General features: G+C 42.7%; 1 protein-coding gene across 6 annotated transcripts in view; it reads left to right on the forward strand.

Annotated features, from left to right (window-relative positions):
• The window catches only part of PPP2R3A (protein phosphatase 2 regulatory subunit B''alpha), a 203,201-nt gene that overhangs the window by 151,917 nt on the left and 28,807 nt on the right, over positions 1–22,477 (forward strand). The window lies entirely within an intron of this gene.

Below are 22,477 nucleotides of genomic sequence, written 5' to 3' on the forward strand. Positions count from 1 at the left end.
GGAGCACGGGTGACAGGGTCATTCCATGCCAAAACATCACAAATAAAGTAACTTTTCAACCTGACCGTCTCAGATTTTCATGAAATTTCGTAGGATGATGGCATAAAGTAACTTTCACATGTAAAATTTAAGTCCCGTTGGCTGATTGTTTGTTTTTTTTTTTGTTTTTTTTATCCGCCCCGTGGCTTGCCAAACAGTTGGCAGCAGGGGCCATAGAGTGGTGCAAACAATCAATGGTTCACCAGAGATTGATATTGTACCATCGATGGTTGCCACTGAAGGTACCATCTATGGAAAACCACCGATGGCTGTCCCTAGAACAGAGAGAAGACACTACAAGACCAGTCTGAACTTGCCAGTTGCATGGTTCGTGTAAAAGGGTTCAACTGCCGTACTTACTATTTTTTTATTTATTTTTTTACTCCCGTTCCCAAAGGCTTCCCAAAATGAAACCTACCAAAGAGAGATTGTATTTAAATGTATAACATACTTTATGTACAAAAAAAATTTAAAATACACTTTTTTTTTTTTTTTAGATATTCAAGGTCACATCATGTGACCTTGAAATGTAAAGGTCAGTATTTAAATATAAAACTTTTTTTTTAATGAAAACTATGGTCCCTTTGCTTATTGTGGTAGAACTTTCATGTCGGTCTTGTTTCAAAGGTAAGTTTTGGCTCGTTTTAGTTGATCTTGCAAGCATAAATTGTAATTTTTTTTTTGTGATGTTTGCAACCCTGTTGCATGAACACTGTATCACTGAGGGTTAAAATTTTACATATGAAAGTTACTTTATGCTGTCTATCATCCTACCAAATTTCCTGAAAATCTGAGACTGTCGGGTTGGAAGCTGTGATGATTTTACATGGAATGACCCGACAGCGGTGTTGGTTTGGTGCCAGCTGATTACAGCTGTCGTACCGGCAGGCAGACATGGAGAGACAGCGCCGCCGGTTGCGAGGCAATCAGAGCTCGCAGACCAGCAGCCAAACAGCAGTAGCGGCTCCTGATTGGCTGCCATTCCAGGAGCTCTGATTGGCTCGCAACTGGTGCCAAATTCAAATTGTGCCAGCGCTGTTTGTCCATGTCTGCCGCTGCATGCCTGTAATTACAGCGGGTAGCCCGGCCCCAAATCCACACCTGCTGGCTGCTGATGGCGCATGGGAAGGCGTGAGGCTCCTGGAGGGACACGGGGAGGTGAGTTGCTGGAAGGGGTAAAATGTGTAATTGGCACTACTACAGGTTGTGTCTCCCATATCCAAAATGCTTGGCACCAGGGGTATTTTGGATATCTGAATATTCCATATTTTGGTAATATTTGCATACCATAATGAAATATCTTACGAATGGGACTCAAATCTAAACACAGAATGCATTTGTTTCATATACACCTCATACACAAAGCCTGAAGGTAATTTTATACAATATTTTTAATAATGTTGTGCCTTAAACAAAGTTTGTGTACATTGAACCATCAAAAAGCAAAGGTTTCACTATCTTAGTCATGCCAAAAAAACTTGTATTGTATAGAATAATGTGTTATATGGAGCACTACTACTATGTGGCATAATATGTAAAAGGCATTACTGTGTGGTATAATGTATAAGAGGCACTACTACTACTATGTGGCATAATGTGTATAAGGTCTACTACTGTGTGACATTACCTGAATGGACTCTGTGTGGGGGCAATGTTTGCAGAGTTTTTTTTAACCTTTGGGGGGGGGGACCCTTTTAAGATCTTGCTATGTGGCCCACAAAGTTCTAGTTACTTTGTGGGCCACATGCAAACACAGGGGGCTGACAATATATGGTCACTTTAAAAAGGACTAAAGGCCGTATTCAATTAGCGTTGAAAAGCTGTTTTTTGCAAAAAAGTTTTGCCAGTGACGTCATTTCGCCAGCGGAAACTTATCCCCGTATTCAATTGTTACGACTATTCGCCAGTGCGAAAATGCAATACAATGTACCCGGCGGAAAAGTTTCGCCTATGAATAGCTGTCGGAAAAAAGTGAAGAATTGTGATTTTGGGGTGCAAAGGTGGGGAAATCCCTTAGGATAGGTCCCCAAAGGGAAACCGCGTCCAATAAAACCAAAATGGGATTAAAACACCCAAAAAAATTACTTTGAAAAAGGGGGCAAAAAAGTTCAAAGTTGGGGTGCAAACTTAAAAACTAGCGAAAAAGACTTTGGGGGTTCTGCAAATATGGGGGAGGTGTTTTTTTTATTGCAGTTGCTTGCTGAAGGTGTGTTTTTAAGACCTCACTTTAGCAATTTTTAACCATGCTTGCACCCATATTCATGTACCCCAAATTTGCTGGGACTACTTATTTTTGCAAAAAAACCTGCAAAATCCTATTCTTCACCACTTGTGCAGAGACGCAAAATAGCACCAATTGAGAGCATTTAAGCACCCCAAATACCTCCAGCAGGGCTCTTCGGGGGTATCCATAGTGACCCCCCCATGTCACTGCATCTTTTGGGGAGTGTCAGGCTGATTTCCCTGTATATGACAGGACTTTTCGGCTGTTTCAGTTTTGGTGGGACACGTTTTTGCGTTTTTTGCAATTGAATAGGGCGAATTGCGGTGAGGAGCGCAATGCTTTTCCGGAGCCTAAACTGGCGATGACGGCGAAAAATCCGGCATGCGAAAAAGTCTGGGACTTTTCGCCGGCAATTGAATATGGCCCTTAAAGTTTGACAGTTGCCCAGACATTGGGGGCGATTCAATTGTTTAGCCGGCTGTTGTTTCTATTTTTTTTTTTTATTATTTTACTTCACTTAACTGAGCTATAGAATTGTTTCTCCGTCTGAGCGTGATAGACACCGGCATTTCTGCTCACACCCAAGCATAAATGTGAGAGAAACTCGTGGTTAAGGCGCCCTAACCTGGAATTTAGATTGGTTTAGCCATATTACACAGCTAAACACGGTCTAATAGGATGTGAGGAGGGCGATAATGTGCGCCCATAGCAATTTTAATTGCAAAACTGGGCGCTCATTACTTATTGCCACCCACGCAACAATTGAATCTCCCCGTGAGTTTAAAAGGATATTTTTGTAGCTTTCACACATGTTTTTGGCAGACTGCCAATTTCCACTTGAGCCGGCCCCGGAATCTGTGTAATTTTAGGAGTGATCCCATTTTGTAGGGATTGTGTGACAGTGTGTGGCCCTGGCATGGTTCAACCCTAGGCAAAAACCTATTCCTGGTCAAACTACACTGCCATTTAGATTTTTCAGGTAAAAAGACATTGCGCAAGTCTTCCTGCTTTTTATGGGTTTTTTTTTTTCAGTAGCTTTATGTTGAGTTTCAGAGCCTGTGCAGTTAGTTAGGTGGAAGTATCCATAGGTCTAAATCTGTGTACGTGCTGCTGTCCGGGCACTATTAATAAGTTTGTACTGTAGAAGCCACGGAGGTATACACTAGGAAGTTGTAAAATACAAGCTATGAAAGCAGACTAAATGCCTATGAGATGTAAAAAGATAGCATTATGTCATACAGTACATAATACTTTAACCAGAATTGTTGGAAATAATAAAAAAAAATAAAAAAAAAATGAATGTTCCATTTTCCTGCAATGGACTATTGTATCTACTGTGGTATTTTAATTACCCACTCATACATTTTCATTTTATATATTTATTTTCAATGATATAATACAAACTCTGTGAACATCCTTGGCAGAAGTTTGCCATGCTAGGAATGAGGTGCCTCTCTGTCAGCAGTAGGTACAACAGGCTTTTCAGAAACACAGTGTGGATCTATGGGCAGGGGGCAGTCAGTGATATCACACCAGCTTAATTGACTGGGAGCCCTATTTGCACTTGATGAGCCTGTACCCAACATAGAGCATGGGCGAGCAAACTGTGTCCAAGTAATTGAAGGGCAAAAGTAGAGAAAAGGTTGGATCCCAGGTGACATGGATAGTGCTAGGGGGAGAACAAGAGGAAAGTGGGACCTGCCTATGAGATCTCCTACTAAGAGGAAGGGGTGAATGGCTGGAAGGTGAACTCGGAAGGGTACATGGTTGAGAAGTCAAGATGAGTGGCAAGTTTTTAGGAGGGCTGCTAAGCTTTAGTAAAGAGGAGTTTCTTAAGGGCGCATTTAAAGCTGGTAAGACTGGTTGAAAGTGAGGGGGTGAGTTCCAGAGGATAGTAGTACAATATGTCAAATCTTGGAAGCAAGCTTGAGAGGACATGCCCAGGGCAGAGGTGAGGTGATTGTTAGAGGAGGAGCAGAAAGGGAGGGTGGGAATGTGGTTGGAGTGTAGCTTTACAGTATATGCGAGGAATGTTGCAGAGATTTGGCACTTTCTTCTACCCTTGGTAGGGTAGTGATTCTCTTAAGCTCTAGTGGAATGTTATGGTAGCACTTTACATTGTATTCTGCTTTCACGTTCTATGTATGCAAATTTCAGTTTGGTGGTTGATCGGTCATTTAAGAGTATACCAGAGCAAGATAACATTAAATACACGCATTGCATACATACTTTGACCTTTCAACTCTCTGCTACTTTGTTCTTGTAGTATTGACCTTTCAAATCATTGAAGCTTATAAAGTAAACACAACTAGAGAAGACTCTTTATATTGAGTACATTGCTCCGGAGTGTCTAAGTTTAGCAACAGTCGGCAGCCTCTGGGTGCTTCCTTTCCCAGAATCCCTCCTCTAAGGCTCCCACTCCCCCACTGCCCCCACCATCCCAGGCCAGCACCGGCTGTCTGTCACACAGCAAAACCATTCCGAGGTCATGTTTCTCAGCTGCTCACTGTTGGAAGACTTCAGTAAAAGATAGTTTTGTTGTTGCTGGGAATTTGGTTTTGTCAGGAGAAGGGAAACGCGGGGCTCTATTTAGCTGTACAATGCTGGCGTCTTGGAGCCCAGCGCCGGCCTTTGAGTGCAAGATTAAGACAGTCTCCATGCTGCAGGGAGTTTAAGCAAAGCAGAGCACCTACATTCTTTGAACGTTTGATCCCCTTCTCCTTTTAAAGCACCCAAATATCAAAATTCAGACGCAGTTCTTGAGAGCTGGTCTTCCAAGATGATGATAAAGGAGGCGTCGCTGAGAAGGGACCCCGATTTAAGGGGGGAATTGGCCTTTCTGGCAAGGGGATGTGATTTTGTGCTCCCATCCAGATTTAAAAAGAGGATCAAGTCTTTTCAGCAAGCTCAGGTTTGGAAGTTATTCTCTTTGAGCAGGCTCAGAAACCGTCGCTATTGGAGTGGTGGTTTTAGACTGTTAATTGGGGACTGTTTTTGTGCAAAATTGTAGCGAAAATTTGTTAGAAATGATTATTACTACTATTGCAATAGGTAAGGAAGAATTGCATTGTTTGCATAAGTTTGTGATGGAAATAAAAGAAAACTCTTAAGTAGTTTTCAGAGCTCATGCATTACTGTTTCCAGGATAGTTATACTACGGGGTGAGAAGTACAACTGAACAACAAGAACAGGTGTAAGGAGAGGTCATGAGTGGTTTTAATGAGCCAAATAATGACTTGTGGTGCAGAGTTAATGAGAAGTTATAGCCTGTAAGGTATACATTGTGGGAGGAGCTGGGAAAGGCACATATGGGAGAAAGTATGGGAGACTTTATAGGCAGTGTGATTGGAGAAGCTGGAAGCTCGTGGGTCTGGGACAGCAATGATGGCTTGCTCTGCATGATGTAATAATAATCACTGGGTATAACCACACACTTATATCACAATGAGGGCAGAAAGTCTAGTGGAGCTATATTGTGTATGTCTGAACTGCCTGAACCAGATCCTAGGTCTAATCCGAGTCAGCATCTCAGAAATGGTCGTTGTTCACCTGTATGTTCTCAGAATTCATGCTTTGGGCGCTGATCCTGTAAGGACTCATTTTAATATTTATAGAATGAGGGAAGTTATGCAGCTCAGCCATTCATTAAAAATATTATGGGGTAGAATGATATTTTATTGTGCTTTAACAGCTTGTGGAAACTCATTTTAGCTTCTCATGGGTTGATGTTTGAGCAAACACCACATGTCCCTGGTAAAAATAGGTTTCTGAGATTAAAGTTGATGTGGCCTGAGCTGCTATTTACAGGTAGTATGTAACATTGAGCAGAATTGCTGTATCCTCATTCAGGACACTGCTAAAATAGATAATGTAAGTTCCAAATCCTAAAGTGTTTTCATTGCTGCTATATAAAAAGACCTACTTTATTAAACAACAATTAAAACTAGTATAAAAAAGGTAAGCATGATCTATTGCTATACAATGGGAATATAGAGACATATAAGTAAGTGTGTGTAAGAACATACTCCTATAACTTTTTTTTTCTCAGAGATTTGTTTTAACGAGTGGTTAGAAATGTTTATGTACTCAAGAACAGAACTGTCAGACTATTAAAGGGGCGATTCAATTACTGACTATGAACGCCATGTGCCGATCAGGGGTGACACATCCCATCCATCCACGTTGCAAATCTTGCCTTGCACCCCATAGAGTTGTGCAGGAAAACTTGCGATCTCCGGTATGTGCTGTCACTGACTGATATGTGCACAGCAATGCTCCGCGGCACATCAGCAGTAATTGAATCGCCACCATCGTGTGAGCCAAGGGATTCAGCATTGCCTTAAAGCATCCCTTTTTCTGTGTTCAGCCAAGGTTTCATAAATCCCCATGTGGATTGACCTACTGCATTCTCGTGAACGTTGGTCCAGCCCACACAATGGCTACCCCCATGGTGCACAGACAACGGCCACAGTTTAGAAGTGCAGGTGGCCATGATACCTGTGTACAATAATTTAAGCCAGAGTTTATACAATTTGGAAAACTTTGTACACAATTTGTAAATCTTTCCACTTACAGCTATCACATGTTAGATATTGGTTACGTGTGTTGTGTTGGTTTGGAGTGTTGGTTGTATACCTTGGGCACTGGTCAGGGGGCTTATGTGCCATATATTTTAAGAATGTGCTCCCAGATGCCATCCACTCTATTTATAGTGGCTAGTGGACAGTGTCAGGCTGTCTTAAAAGAACATTGCTTTCACAGTAAGTGTGTGCCAAGTTACAAATCAAGAACAGGCTTGTCCCTTCCTCGCTGATTTTTCTCCTGTGTCTATCTTACAAGCCGTGTACAGTATAGTTGCAGTGGAAAACTAACCTACCATGAAAGCCCCACAGTGCACAAGGTGGTTATTCAGCTGAGAATGCAAACATGACAACACTGGAGCAGAATTTCCAGGGATACTGTTGGCCAGGGACAGTGCATGTATTCACGTTGCATGCATAACTCTCTGTATGATTATATCAGTGACCTGACCAATCAACTTGATCATAGGCATTATGTTTCTATGACTGCGTTTGATGTTTTGACATGTAACCAGTGTAGTGAAAACAATAATAAATATCTAAATATTTTACAACTTTAGCAAAAAGAGATAATTAGCATTGTATCTGTAACACATTACAAGATAATTAATACTATGGAATTATGCTAAATGGTAGAGCGGCTAAATATAAGTAGTTAGTGTAGATATGAATTACTTTTTATATTTTTTAACAAATATTTTCCAGTCCTTTATAAAATGAAAAGTCTTGCAATTTCTAACCTTTATTGTTACGGAGTACTAAATGAACTGACCTACATGTTTTCAGGTCTCTGCACAGATGAACTACTGTGTATCACATGCAGAATTTTTCCAATAAATCAGTCACTGATTAACACAACTGTATTCCTAATGGACTGTGAGGAAACACTCCCAATGGGTTGGGTATGAAATTCCGACGGCTTAAAAGCCGCCAGTTCAAATCCCAACCCTGGAAGCCCAACAGATCAAAATCCTGATGCCGGCTGGTAAGTGTTTTTAACCCTCCCCGCTCCCCTCCCTTGGGGGTACCTAACCCTAATGCTACATACACATGGTACAACCTGCACAACCAAAGATATCGCTGATAGATTTCCCTCCAACTTTCTGTAGTGCAGGGCAAACTATTTTGGGTGTACACACTGATGGATATCTATGATAGATATTTCAGTGAAGTCATGTCTTAACAGGCAAATCTTGACCAAATCATCCAAGTTGGCCTGCATATATGGTCGACCATAGATAACGTTCATGTGGGAAAGTGCATCGTTGGTCGTTGGTTAATCTTTCACTGTATAAAAGTGAACGATTTATCGTTCAGGAAAATTGTCCCATGTGTATGCAACATAAGACCCCGGGGGTGGTGCCTAACCCTAAGTCCGCCCCGTAGTGCCTAACCCCCCCTCCTCTCTGCACCCTAACCCTCCTGGCGGGGGTGCCTAACACTAACCTCCCCATAGTGGTGCCTAACCCTAATCCCCCCCCCCTTTCTCCTAGCCTAAACCGAACCCTCCCGGGAGGGTGCCTAACCCTAAGTCCCCCCGGGGGTGCCTAAACCTAACCCTCCCCCCCGCGGCTAACTGCTCGCGACGCCCGGCTTACCTACGTTCGGTATGCCGGGCGTCAGGATTTCGGCATGGGGCTAATGATGGGCATCGGCTATCTTTAGTCCCATGCCGGGTTTTCAGTGTCGGGATTCTGGCGGTCAGCATTTCGACCGCCGCATCGTAAGATGAATTGTGATGATCAGGGCATTGTAGAGAGGAAAATATTTTCCATTAATAATAATTAAACTGTTGCACAAATGCTAACAGTATATATGAACTGTTTTTTGTTTGTTTTTTTAAATGTAAGGTCATTAAGGGCAGGTAATCTGGATACCTTTTGTTAAATGTTGTCATCCTGTGGTATTTATCACTCCTATAAGGAAGTCTAGGTATATCAAGTTTTATTGCATGAGGAGCCCATTAAAGGTTTTTCATGAGCATGTAGATCACTGAGGAAACCAGAGGGGAGCTGGTATAGTTTCATTAAATTGTACATCCCTTATGCAATCCTGTGAGCAGTAAAAGCAATTACCTGGACATGATGAGTGGACAAAAGCCCTTTAACCTGTGTCTGCATATAGATGACTTGAGGATGCTTACTTGGCACGCAACACAGCACGGGGTATTCAAACAGCCATCCGATCACAAGGTGTGAATGACCATAAACAGGAATCAAATACTTCACCATGTTTTATCTGGTTTTGACTAAAAATGTATATTTCCACCACAGCTAGGCGCTTCCAATTTCATAGAAATATTCCTGAAGTCAGCACGCTGTCTGGTGTGATTTGAGAGTATGGTTTGGGATACCATACTCGGCTGGCACTTTTAGTCGGAGAATGCCGGTTCTCGCGACTAAACACCCAGGTTAAGTCACGAGAACCGGCAGTCTCTGACTTAACTTGTAATAGTCGGACTAAACGGCATGCTGAATTGAATAGCTCTGGGTCCAACTTCCCAGCGCTATTCAACTCCTGCTGAATTGAATAGCCTCCTATGTGAGGAGTGGGGAACAACAGACTTGGGGGATCATTTCTCAGTTGAAGGTTAGACCTGCATTTCCTGCTGTGCCTCTCCCCCCGGCCAAGAATAACTTTTTATTTTGAAATTACAACTCACATTTGTCTATGTAATCTGTAACCCTTTTTATTTATTTAATTTCTGTAACTAAGCATTGTACTTCCTTTTGTAAATAGTGTTCCTTTATTAGTCAATTTTTTATATATGCTGCAGACCCCAGTCTGTGAAGAAGCTATTAGATCGCTAAGGTTACGCTATAACTATTATTTATTGTTAGAAACATGATTATTCCAACTAACTGTGTGGTAGTTTGTCACCGAGCCTGCGCAATGGGGCCTGTGGGCTAGTATGTGTATGGTATAATAAGCAGAGTGTTATAATATTCATTGTGAGTATTATATTAGACTATGACCCCAGTACATCAGGACTTGGGGATCTGCGTAAACGCAGTCTTGACGCTAGTGTAGTACCAGTCACTGTGACACATTCCTTGACTCTGACCTAGTCATTGCTAAATCAGTGATACCTATTGGGCTCCCTGACAGGTATGTTTTCTAAATTATTTGTGAAAGTGTTCTTTTGCAAAAATGACTCAGCCATTGACCAAATAGTAGAATGGCAGAACTCTCATCCTTCGCATCTCCTCCCAGTGCCCAATATGTGATCATCACTGCCTGGTAAATTATATTTATTTCTTTAAGTAATCCGCATTCCACCCTGCACAGCTATAATATAAACAAGCGTTTCCAAATTTGGTCTTCACGTACCCACAACCGTTCAAGCTTTCTTCCATCAGAAACCATGCACAGGTAACTGAATATGCTTGTCTGTGTCAGTACTTATCCTGTTTCCAAAGGCAGAAATCCTGAAAATATGTTCTGTTGAGTGCATGCATGGAGGGGTTGTGTTGGGCAGCGTTCCTGAAAATAGGCATGTCACCCCCATTTTTGGGAGTGCTGAGGCCAGTATCTGCGTCTCCAGACACAGATTTACTGGCCTTAGCTACGGGTGTGAGACAGCCATTCTGAGGTAATTCTGAGTAACCTTAAGGGGCATGTTACATTGACCACACTCCACGCCCCCCCACCCCCACAGGTGTGTACCTTGTACAGAGACATCCAATACTATATGCCACATGCTGTGGAGACACCAGCCCCCACAGCATGCATCAGAGCGCACACAATCCACCCCCCCCACACACACACACATACAATCGCTAATCAGAAGGAAAGTCCTCATCACTGCGCAGTTGAGTGTGTGAGACATGGCGTCAGGTGACTGTCTATGCCATGTGTGCCATGCTATCATTCTTTTACTCTTACTGTCAACTGAGATTGTAGTTTGAGCATGGACTGGAATAGGGTGTTCCCTCTGCACTGACAAGGAGTGCGTTCTATCCACATATCAGGAAGGGGCTCTTCCTCTTTCACACTGTGTTCTCCATAAAGCCGCATGTCTGCCCTACAATGTTGCTGAAATGCTAGGTACAGAGAGAGAGATTTACTGTCACTGTGTCACAAATTACCTGTATTGCAAAAATAATTTACAATAATTTAAATGTAAAAAAAAGTAAATTTTATATATTGGATAATACATAAAATACACACAGCAGTGTTTAATTTACAGTTGTAGCAAATCCAGGTGAAGGGTGTAGATTTGCACCTGGACAAACCATGTTATGATGCAAACTGTGACAGTTCATATTCCATACAGGGAAAATACTGCGTGCTTTGTATGGGGTACACAAATTCTGTGCCACTAGTATGAGGAAAAAGTCTAAATCACTACAGCAGTACCCAGCACAATGTATTATGTTCTAATGCTGGAAACACACTGGCCAATCCTGGACATCTGGATCAGTGACTAATTCGGCTACGTTTATTAAGGTCAGACCTTTCAGTAGCCATGTTGAGTAGCATATCTCATCCGTAGGTACACCGGACCTGTTACTGTGAGTGTGCAGCCATGGGCAAAAGTTTTGAGAATGACACAAGTATTGGTTTTCACAAAGTTTGCTGCTTCAGTGTTTTTAGACCTTTTTGTCAGTTGTTACTATGATATACTGAAGTAAAATTACAAGCATTTCATAAGTGTCAAAGGCTTTTGACAATTACATTAAGTTTATGCAGAGTGTCAATATTTGCAGTGTTGACCCTTATTTTTTAAGACCTCTGCAATTCGCCCTGGCATGCTGTCCATCAACTTCTGGGCCAAATACTGACTGATGGCCGCCCATTCTTGACTAATCAATGCTTGGAGTTTGGCAGAACTTGTGGGTTTTTGATTGACCACAAGTTCTCAATGGGATTAAGGTCTGGGGAGTTTCCTGGCCATTAACCCAAAATTTCGATGTTTTGTTCCCCGAGCCACTTAGTTATCACTTTTGCCTTATGGCAAGGTGCTCCATCATGCTGGAAAAGGCATTGTTCATCACCAAACTTCTTGTTCTTGGATGGTTGGGAGACGTTGCTCTTGAAGGATGTTTTGGTACCGTTCTTTAGTCATGGCTGTGTTCTTAGGCAAAATTGTAAGTGATCCCACTCCCTTGGCTGAGAAGCAACCCCACACAAATGGTCTCAGGATGCTTTACTTTTGCATATATGTCTCTTTATGTTGTATAATGGGTGGGGGTGGGGGGTTAGTTTGTAATGTTGAACATCTGACACCCAAAGAGAAAAAAAAGCTGCCTACCCCTGGTCTAATGCTGCATTCACACGTAAAGATTTTGTATCCAACTAGTTGATTGGTTGGAATGAAAATCTGGTAACGTATGGGAGTTACTGATGATCAGCAATTTGCTCCTACATGCCAGAAAACAGATGAAAATGGTCGTCAGACAAGTTTGAACAAATTGTTTTGATCAAACATTTAACAAACAAGTTTTTTCCATTTTCTGGCATTTGGGAGAAAATTGCTGATTGTCATTTGCTTTTATACCTTACCGGATTTTCATTCCAACCAATCAATGGTTGGACAGAAAATCTTTACGTGTGTACCCAGCTTTAGATCAAGCACTAGGCTTATTTTTTATACAGATTGCATTGTAATGCCATTTGCCAGAAAATCTATATTTGTACAAGACATTGTTTCTAGAAGCCCATGTTTTACATGACATTTAAATGTTTTGTCTAGGAAGTCACTAGTTTATGATTATATGTGCTAGAAAAACCAATACTGCTCATTTCTACAAATTTAGAATGTGCTGTCGTCAAACTGTTGGGCTGAATGTGGAACTGCAAAGCTTTGCCTGGTCCCTCATAGTTTCATTAACTATTTTACACCTTTTTGTATTGGACCTGATGCTGAATTATCTTTATTTATTTACACCTTCCCTTCGAGCATTGGTTAGCATTGTTCTAGAATTATGATTATACTTAACATTAAAATCCCAAGGGGAGATTAGGTAATTGCACCCACACACTGTAGAAAGTTCATAACTGAAAACCCATCTTGGCAGGAAGTATAATCCAGCTGCACCAGCATTGGAATCTGTGTCAATGCCCAAACTGCACCACCAGACCGGAGGAAGACATTCTGTAAGTAACACTGGAAAGTGAAGGATAAAGGACATTACTTCCAAAAGCACAACTGATACTTTAAAGATGAATAAAATACAAATAACACTCCTGTTTGGTGGCATATGCAACAAGCCCCGGATATTCATACGTCTGTCTCACAAGTGTATCTACGTTCGCCCATCCAGGTGTTCCTCTACTACACGTTTTGGAAGACTCCTTACCCTTTTAACGGGCCATCTGAACACTATTGATGGTTAACACAGATACACTTCTGTGATGTGGGACAACTGAATAAATATCCAAGGTTTTGCTGAATATGTCACTCAATATAAGTTTTATTTGTATTTAATTAGGAAAAATATCACTTATTCTACTAGAAGTCTTCTGTCTGCCTTATCCAGGTCATTACAGTTTTACCTATATGTTCCCTCATTGTCTGGTGCCAGGTCACACTGTTAGCTCATATGGTGCCCTTTGGGGACCTCACCATTTAATGTCTGTCTCTGGCCCCCCGTGTGACACTTTGGGGTTTTCCAACATAATATACCTTAATATTGTCACAACTTCTCACTGGACTGGTAAATGGTATTCTTATAAATATTAGTACAATCTGCAAAATGGCTGCGTGAAGAATTCACCCTTTTATTTACTCAGAAATCCCAGTCTTGCCTTCATCTACATTATATTTCTAGTGACCTTTTTTGAGAAAACACGCGTTTCGCATCCATGCTATGTACCTGACGGGGCAGACCTAGTCCTACTAATCAGCCTGCTTAGAGATAATTGCTAAGACACCTGTGTTACATTTGTCTGTTTTTCATAACAATGTATTTTATATGTGACTGTAATAAGAGTGAGCGCAGCGCTGCAGCCCTGTAGTTCTGCACTAGTCAGGGGAATACGGACTTAGCATAGTGCTCCCTGCATGGCTTTCTTGTGCTTATGGTAGCGGTGACCAGCAACGCTGTAGTAGTGAGACAGGCGCGCAGCTTAGCGCTGCCCACTTAGCTCTATAATTGTCATTGTGATTGTCATTTGGGGGCCCATTTATTTATGATCGCCCGTCCCTGCAATGTGCCCGGAGTGCTGTTGGGGCTACTGCGCATGCGCAGTCCCGCTGGCTGCATATGCCCAGCCACCATTCACGGGGAGGGTTCCGTGGGAATCATGTGCTTTGCATTCCGGAACTTGGTAAATCTGCCAGCATCGCATCCCCCATAGAAACCTACGGGGACTCCAGATGCGGTCGGGAATGGAGGCATCACAGCAGGTACTGGAGATAGATATCTGCTGCTGTCCCTCCTTTACACATGTGTGATACTAAATATTTGCAGTTACCCTCCGAAAATGTTAAGGAATAAGCCTCAAATATTTGATAAGTGGGCCCCTTGGTAGTGTTTTAACAGTGACCACAGCGCTGAAGTCTTGTAGTGAGCCAATTTTCAGTGAGGCACAACTCAACGCTCCCCATCTAGCTCCATATTATCACAATGTGGTTTCTGGAATAGTGTTAACTGATATCTCACCAATATATGGATGGAGGACAGGGTTTTTTTTGTTTATTTTTATAACCTATGGATTTTATCAGTGTGTGTTCCTGCTCTGACTGTTTGCCCGTGTGTCATATATTAGACCGATATATTCCCCGGAGCGGCTGATAAAAGAAACTATTACATTTATATTCTATCAGGAGTGCCTGTAAGTGCCTTATCTCTTAAGATTTATGATTAAGATTTATGACCATTGAATTATCTATCCTGGGAGTGTGGAGAGAGGGAAAGGAAAGGAAAAAATACTTTTATGTACATTCGAGAGAGGATGTTAATATCTTAGTCCCTCACCCCGCAAAGTAAGTGTGTGCATGTATGTATGTGTGTGTTAACCAGCGCTTGTTCACCTTTGTAATTTTATGTTTATTGAGGAAAGGGTTTTTTTTATGCAATATTAGAGTAATGGAGCCTTATACTTGTTTTACATGTGTCCAAGGACCCTTATTGATAATGTATTGTGGCAATCTGCCAACTGCTACTGGTGGCTGTGGGCTTACTATAGTTAGTCTAAGTGGCCAATAACTGGCTTGGTGGAGACCATACATTTATGGGTACATTTTGAGTCTGATTTGGAAAAACGGCAGGGCTTTACTAATGGTATTAATTAGTTTATACAACACAATGGCTGTAGTAATGCGTTGATTGATTCTTAGATATAATTTGCTTTATTATTCACTAATTACAGTCAAATATGATAAATTAACATGGATATTTATTTATAAACAAAATATTTATAATAACAAGGAGGAATACCTTTTAAAATAAAATAAAGCAACATTTAAAACTAATCAACTAGTAACATGGATACTAAGTAACCACTATACTCTAATTTGTTACCAATAAACTATAATGCACCACTGCATGTTCTACCTTCCTAAGGCAGCTAATTATTCTGGACAGATAAGGCCCCCATACACTGTGCGAGGCGACAGGGGATACGTCATCCGACATATCGGGCGGTCCGCGCACACGGTGTGATCGGGTGGCCGACCGCCCGATATGCCAGCTCCCCCCTCTCTCACCCGCATAGCAATCCATGGGATCGCACATCGCATCTCCTGATCTTATGGTCCTGCAGAAAGATCAGGGGGTACGACGTACGACCCCACGGGAGAGCTCTCGACCCGACATCGGGGCCATTCAAGGTGCGATATAGCAGGCAAATCGCACAAATCAATCGGATCGCCTGCTTTATCGCCCCTTGTATGGGGGCCTTAACAGTCCTGCTGCTGAATAGAAGAGATTTGGACAATTAAACACAAAAAAAATTATCAGAATTTACAGACTTTTGGGGTACACAGAAAATGTGTTTATACTACTGGAAAAAACCTTGCTGGCTATCATTTATCCACCATTAGTAAATGTTCCCCAAAATTATGTAAATGTGACGTTTGTATAATGTTAGAAAACACACACACACCGCTTTTATACCTAAATTCCGGGTCTGACCCGGAGGTTGGAACAGGGTTCCAAACCAGATCAGACCCAGAATTAAGCTTGCGCTGACCCAGGATATTCCCGCGTTGGCGCCATTCACACTGGAGCAGGGTCTGCAGTGACCCAGCTCTTCCGGCATAGAAGTGGACACTTGGAGATAACGTCATCTCCAAGCACCACTGAAGCCGGCCAATAGTCAGGCATGCGGCGCGCTACAGGTCATCATGACCCGGATCGCGCCGTTTACACTGCAGGGTTTCACGGGTCATTCCAGTGTTGAACCCTGCAAGTTACCTGGGTTGGCTTGCTGGATCACTCGACCCAGCAATCCTACCCTTTCCCCTTTTACACCAAGGAGCTACCCGGGTTAACCCTGCAATAACTTTTTAGCTCTGGTGTAAAAGGGGTATAAGTTCCCAAAAATCCATTCCCCATCAATACACCACCTCTACATATATATCCCCCATCATTTAACCCATTTTTTCAGCTTGCAGTTATGGCTTTGCCAGTTGTCACTATCACCTCACACCATACGTCTTGGAAAGTGGTTTAACCAATTACTTATATCAGCTACAAATAATTTTGCGTGACCATTTACACCCCCAGAAATGTTTCTTCCACCCCAACAATGTGACTCTCCAGGTGATGGCTGTATGATTTGGTAGGGGATCCTTTTAGGTTAGACACAACTGAGACTCTGTGAAATAGTGGGATATAGGCAGCATGTTTACGATTACAATGTAGAATTTATAGTTCAACACTAAAATGTTGAATTCTATCATGTCGACAGTTTATATGTTGATACTTTGTCGGCAATAGAATTATTAGGTTTAGTGATAGGGTGATTGTTAGCGCTAGGGTTACAATATCAGTTTTGGCAGTGTCAACATTGTGCATGTTGACATTATAAACATGTTGACATGGATTACCTGTGGACATTATGATGTCTAGATAATTATTTATTTATTACCAGTTATTTATATAGCGCACACATATTCCGCAGTGCTTTACAGAGAATATTTGGCCATTCACATCAGTCTGTGACTATCACAGTATCTATCACTGTGTTTCTCCTCATCCCTCTGTACAGGGGTGTGGGGTTTTTCATTTGTCTTTTCACATTTACTTGTGAAGACTCTCACATTTACTTGTGAAGACTCTCACATTGCATTTATACCTTATACCTGTGATACAGAGCAGGATTTTGTGCAAGCTGGTGTCATATAAACTTGTTCAGCAGGCCTGTCTGCTCAGGATTTCATATAGGATGGTTTGTGTGCTCCCTGGTATAGGACCGCTACCTCACCAAATCCAGTACACCATCTAAAAAACTGCATTGTAACCTTTGTACTTATATATGCTAAGCATAAAGGGAAACAGGAGTTCATGCAAGTTTTTTATTTTTGTTTGTTATAACTATCACTGCCATTGCTCCATTTTTACCCTTAACTACTAGGTGTGCAGGGGTTAAATTGTGCCTTACTTTTACTTGTGAAGTTGTGAAGACTGAGCTGCTCATCCCCCTCTCCAAATTAGTTGGAGATGCTCAGCTGCAATTGACTGTTTGCTGAGTTGAGATTTGGTCTCTGTCTCTCTCTCTCTCTCTCTCTCCCTCTCCCTCTCTCTCTCCCTCTCCCTCTCCCTCTCCCTCTCCCTCTCCCTCTCCCTCTCCCTCTCCCTCTCCCTCTCCCTCTCCCTCTCCCTCTCCCTCTCCCTCTCCCTCTCCCTCTCTCTCTCTCTCTCTCTCCCCCTCTCTCCCCCTCTCCTATGGCAATGTATATAGCACTGGAGTCCTACCAACTTTTTACTTGTATAAGTTGATTCAGTGCCAATTTGTAAGTAAATTTGTACGCATTGCACTTGTATCCTACCAATGTAACTGCGATCACGTACCTATTTCCAAATATATGTATATGCATGTAGATCCTACCAAAAGCTTATGTGTTTAGGTAGTTGATTTTAATGCCTTTTTGCAAATAAATTGTATGCATTTTATGTGACATATGCTAATCTCTGCTGTTTGGAAAAAAATAAAAAAAATGTTTTTCTTTGTTTTTTTCTAAACCCCCAGCTACCTAGTGTATAGGGGTTAGAGAGTACTTCACATTTATTTTTATCTGTGAAGGAGGTCACATTGCATTGTTAACCCTACACTTGTTGTAGGTTATTGCAAATATTTCCCATGTCTCAGGACAAAGGTAAACAGGAGATTGTTGTCCCTGTGCTGGTTTCATGTAAATCCTGTACAGTAGGCCTCTCAGGTTTTTATACAGGATGGACACCACAGCAGGCCACCTCACCAGCACTTGTTCAGGGGTCACCTTGAAGGTCCTCCTGGTTTCGGGTTATGCTGCAGTTAGTGGATCGCTTATCAGCCCTCACAACTGCCTCCCACTTTGGTTTTCCCACAGTGATTACAGCCTGTTATGTTTCCTCTTCCCATACATCCTTCCTGGATGGAGAATTATGTCCACTCAGTTCAGAATCTGGCTTTTTAGCATCTACCTATCTGTAGAGGTTACAGGCGAATAAGACATCAGCCGTTTAAGCATATAAATGGACTGCACCATCCTGTCAGTCCATCCTGCTTTCAGATTCTGATATGTCATCTGAGAGGATAAACAGGTTTTCTCGCTCTGTACCTATCTCGGTTGAGGAGGTGCGTAATTTATCAGTGCATGTTCCTGTCTAGCTGGGGCGATTAATTCAATCCTCTTTATAGAAGATTAAGTACCAGTTCCTAAAGCCTAATAAACCTGGTGTTCAGACACCTGCAGGTGATTTAGGCTGGATTACCTCAATCTAAATATCTTACTGAGTTTATGGGGGAAGCATAGAACACTCCAGATAAACTGTTCCAGATTCCAAGATGGACTAATGTCTTCTTACCCTCTCTCGCAGGGAGAGTGCATTAGGTGTGAAATCCACAGAAGGTTGTTGGTACAACTCCCTCATTAGGTTCTATCTGTGGCCTTGCCCTCTAGTAGACCATTCATGCCCTGCTCAGTTCAAGGGGGATAATCTTGGTTCCTTTGGCTATCAGGAAAGGAGTTATACTCAGATTTGATTTTGATTCAGAAGCTAAATGGGTCTCATCACTCTATTCTGAATCGGAAATCTCTCAACAGATTCATCCAGGTTCCCAAGTTCAGTATGGAGACCCTGCGGTCAATTGTGCTGGCGTTAGAACATGGGGATTTCATGGTTCCCGGGATATACAGGATGCATATCTGCATGTACCTATTACACTATTCCACCAGGGGTTCTGGGTTTTCTGTTCGTCAGAAACATTACCCTTGCCCTTTGGTCTGTCCACAGCCCCTCGGATGTTTACAAAGATAATGGCAGTCATGACTGTTCTTCTCTGATAACAAGGAGTCGAGATACTGCCATACTTAGATGATTTCCTGATATTGGGTCATCTCCGGCTGACCATTGCCTGTCGACAAGTGCAGGCTGGACTAGCAAATTGCTCTGCGATAGTGTCAGTTCACTCAGCAATATAGGTCCTGGAGTCCATGGTATCCACCTTAGACATGGCATATGATGCGTTCCATTCCAGGTCCCTGCAACCATGCATTCGGTCTCATTGGGATGGTCCGTATCTGTGAATAAGGTCTAAAACGATCCGCATTTCATCAAAGGTTCGGCTTTCCCTTGCATGGTGGCTGAAAACTACTAATTTAAACAAGGGTTGCCCTTTATGGATCCCAGATTGGGTACCCTTCACCACGGTTGCAAGTCTGCGAGAATGGGCGCGGTAACAGGTCATCAGACCTTTAAGGGAAGATGGACAGCTTAGGCAATCCATCAGGTAGGCACACAAAGTCCGGCAGCCATGAGGGAAGTGGCGAACATTCTGGCAGAACGCCAGCTTCCAGCAATCTTGGCAATATTCATCCCAGGAATCCTCAACTGGAAAGCGGACTTTCTAAGTCGTCAGGACATACACACCGGAGAATGGGCTCTTCATCCGGGCGTCTTTCAGCTCCTGGTGGACAAGTGGGGACTACCGGACGTAGACCTCATTGCATCACGTCACAACCACAAGGTCCCCAGGTATGGGTCCAGAACAAGGGACCCCTCAGCCGCCTTCGTGGACCCTCTGGCGTTGAGGTGGGACTTCAGGTCGGCATACCTGTTTCCGCCAAACTCTACTTCTGTGATCCAGATGATGCTTAGGGCAAGGAAGCCTACTTCGGCCCGCATCTATCACAAGATTTTGCATTCATTTTTTCATTGGTGTTCCCACAGAAAATGTGGGAACAAGATTTTCAGGGTCTCCTGAGTTCTTGCTTTTTGCAGGCTGGACTAGACCTTGGTCTTTGCCTGGCTACTTTTGAGAATTCCGGTTTCTGCATTGTCAGTTTGGTTCCAGCGCAGAATCGCTCTCCTGCTGGATATTAACTTTTTTTTCAGGGTGTTCTCCATTGTCAGCCACCTAGTGTTCACTCTAGCTCCGGCGGCAGGTAGGGGGCGTGGTCATGAATAGGGGCGTGTCTATAAGACGCATGCGCCCGGCGTCTATTCTCTGGCGGTGACCGGGACACCGTATGTTTCTCCACCCGCGGGACACTGCGTCCCGCGGGTGAGAACGGCACCCGCAGGCTGTGAGGGCAGGGCGCTTTTTGCCCTCCTCCTGGAGGGTAGGGTGCTTTTTGCCCTCCAGAAGGAGGGCAGGGCGCCGCGCCCCGCTAAAACAGCCTAGCGGGAACGCTAGCCACCATATGTCCCTCCGGTGGCACCGTGGGATTTATCCTTGGTTCTCAGGGTGCTGCAGGCTCTTTGAACCCTTGGACACAGTGGACCTCAAATGGTTGACAGCGAAAATTATTTTTCTACTCACTATCTCCTCAGCTTGCAGAGTTTCTGATTTGGCAGCACTTCCATGTCTCTCTCCATTTTTGATTTTTTTACCAGAATAGAGCTGTCCTCCGTACAAGGGCGGGTTACCTTCCAAAAAGGTGTATCCCGTTTTCATATGAATGAAGAAATTGTAGTTCCAGCCTTTCAGTCTTCTGACCTTTCTGTAGGTGAAGCTTCACTGGATGTGGTTCGAGCTCTTCATATCTACGTGGATCGTACAATCTCCATCAGGAAGTGAGATGCATTTTTTGTGTTTATATGGCTTTCATAAGCGAGGCTGGCCAGCTAACAAGCATACTCTGGATCGGTGGCTGCATATGACTATTTCTCGTGTATACTCAGGCTGATCTCACTGTTCTGAACACGGTGACAGCACATTCTTCTCCGTCTGTGGGACCATCGTGGGCATTTAGAAATGGCGCCTCTGCAGAATAGACATGTAAGGCGGTGATCTGGTCTTCGGTCCACATTTTCATCAAATTCTATGCATTTGATATTTTTGCCTCCCAGGATGCTTCCTTTGTGTGCGGCGGATTCTCCTCTCGGTTCAGGAGCATCCCCACCCTTAAGGGAACTGCTTTAGAACATCCCCAAGGTAGTTCCTGTGGACCCTATGAAACCCGAAGTAGAAAATAAGAGTTATGGTAGACTTGCCTTTAACTCTTTTTTTTCTTCGAGGTCCATAGGGTCCACAGGGCACCTACCCTGACGCACCTGGCCTCAGTTGGGATCTATTCTTTTCTTTTTTGTCACTGATTCCCTCTTCGTTTTTTAAAGTGTTTCTTCTGTACATTGTACCTCCTTCTCCATGCTCCGTCTCTTGCCATTAGGTTTGTTTACCAATGTAATGCTTGGAGCGGGGTATATGGGGAGGAGGTCCTGTGCATGCTGGGAGCTTGAAAGCTGTAGCTGTTTGGTGCAATGGATTACTCCAACTACATACCCCAAGGTAGATCCTGTGGACCCTATGAACCTCGAAGAAAAAGAGTTCACAAAGGTAAGTCTACCATAACTCTTATTTTCTCCGTTATACTGTCCTTGTGACTCTGGCATACACCCATATATTGTTTTCCACTGATGCAAGGTTTTTATATTGTGAGACACTGGTGGATAATCTCTTAACTAAAAATAAAGCTAACTTGAACTCTTTGTTAATTTACACCGCTTAGAGTAGCTTGGCGAATGATTGAAAGTGAATGTGTGGTGTACATTTAGCTTCACATCATCTTCATGTTACCTGTGATCTATATTTTTACCTGTACTACCCAGATAAATGTAGAAGACCTATCTTGACAGTCCACAGATAGTGTAGTGCTCTGGGTCTGCCACTTCAACCTACCATTGGAACATATCGTTTCACAAGCACTAGAGAGGCGCAGGTTGCCCAAAGCTCTAGATTCGCTCTTCACTGTTTAGTGAAAGGTGCTGTAATCCAGAACTGTTTAGTGAAATGTGCTGTAATCCAGAACTGTTTAGTGAAATGCACTGTAATCTGGGACTGTACAAGTTTTCTATATTGCCCTGTATATAAATCATAGAGAACATGTTTGTGCATTTACAATGTTTAATTGTTTTTTATATATTTATGAAGTCACTTGCTCGCGTATAATGGGTTTATGATTATACATCCTAGTACCTTTCATTGTACAACTTTAGAATGTGACAACATAATGCATGTAAACAGTCTAGAACAGGGCTAT

The sequence above is a fragment of the Taudactylus pleione genome, unplaced genomic scaffold, assembly GCF_031769625.1.
Source record: "Taudactylus pleione unplaced genomic scaffold, aTauple2 ptg000142l, whole genome shotgun sequence".
Lineage (NCBI taxonomy): Eukaryota > Metazoa > Chordata > Amphibia > Anura > Myobatrachidae > Taudactylus > Taudactylus pleione.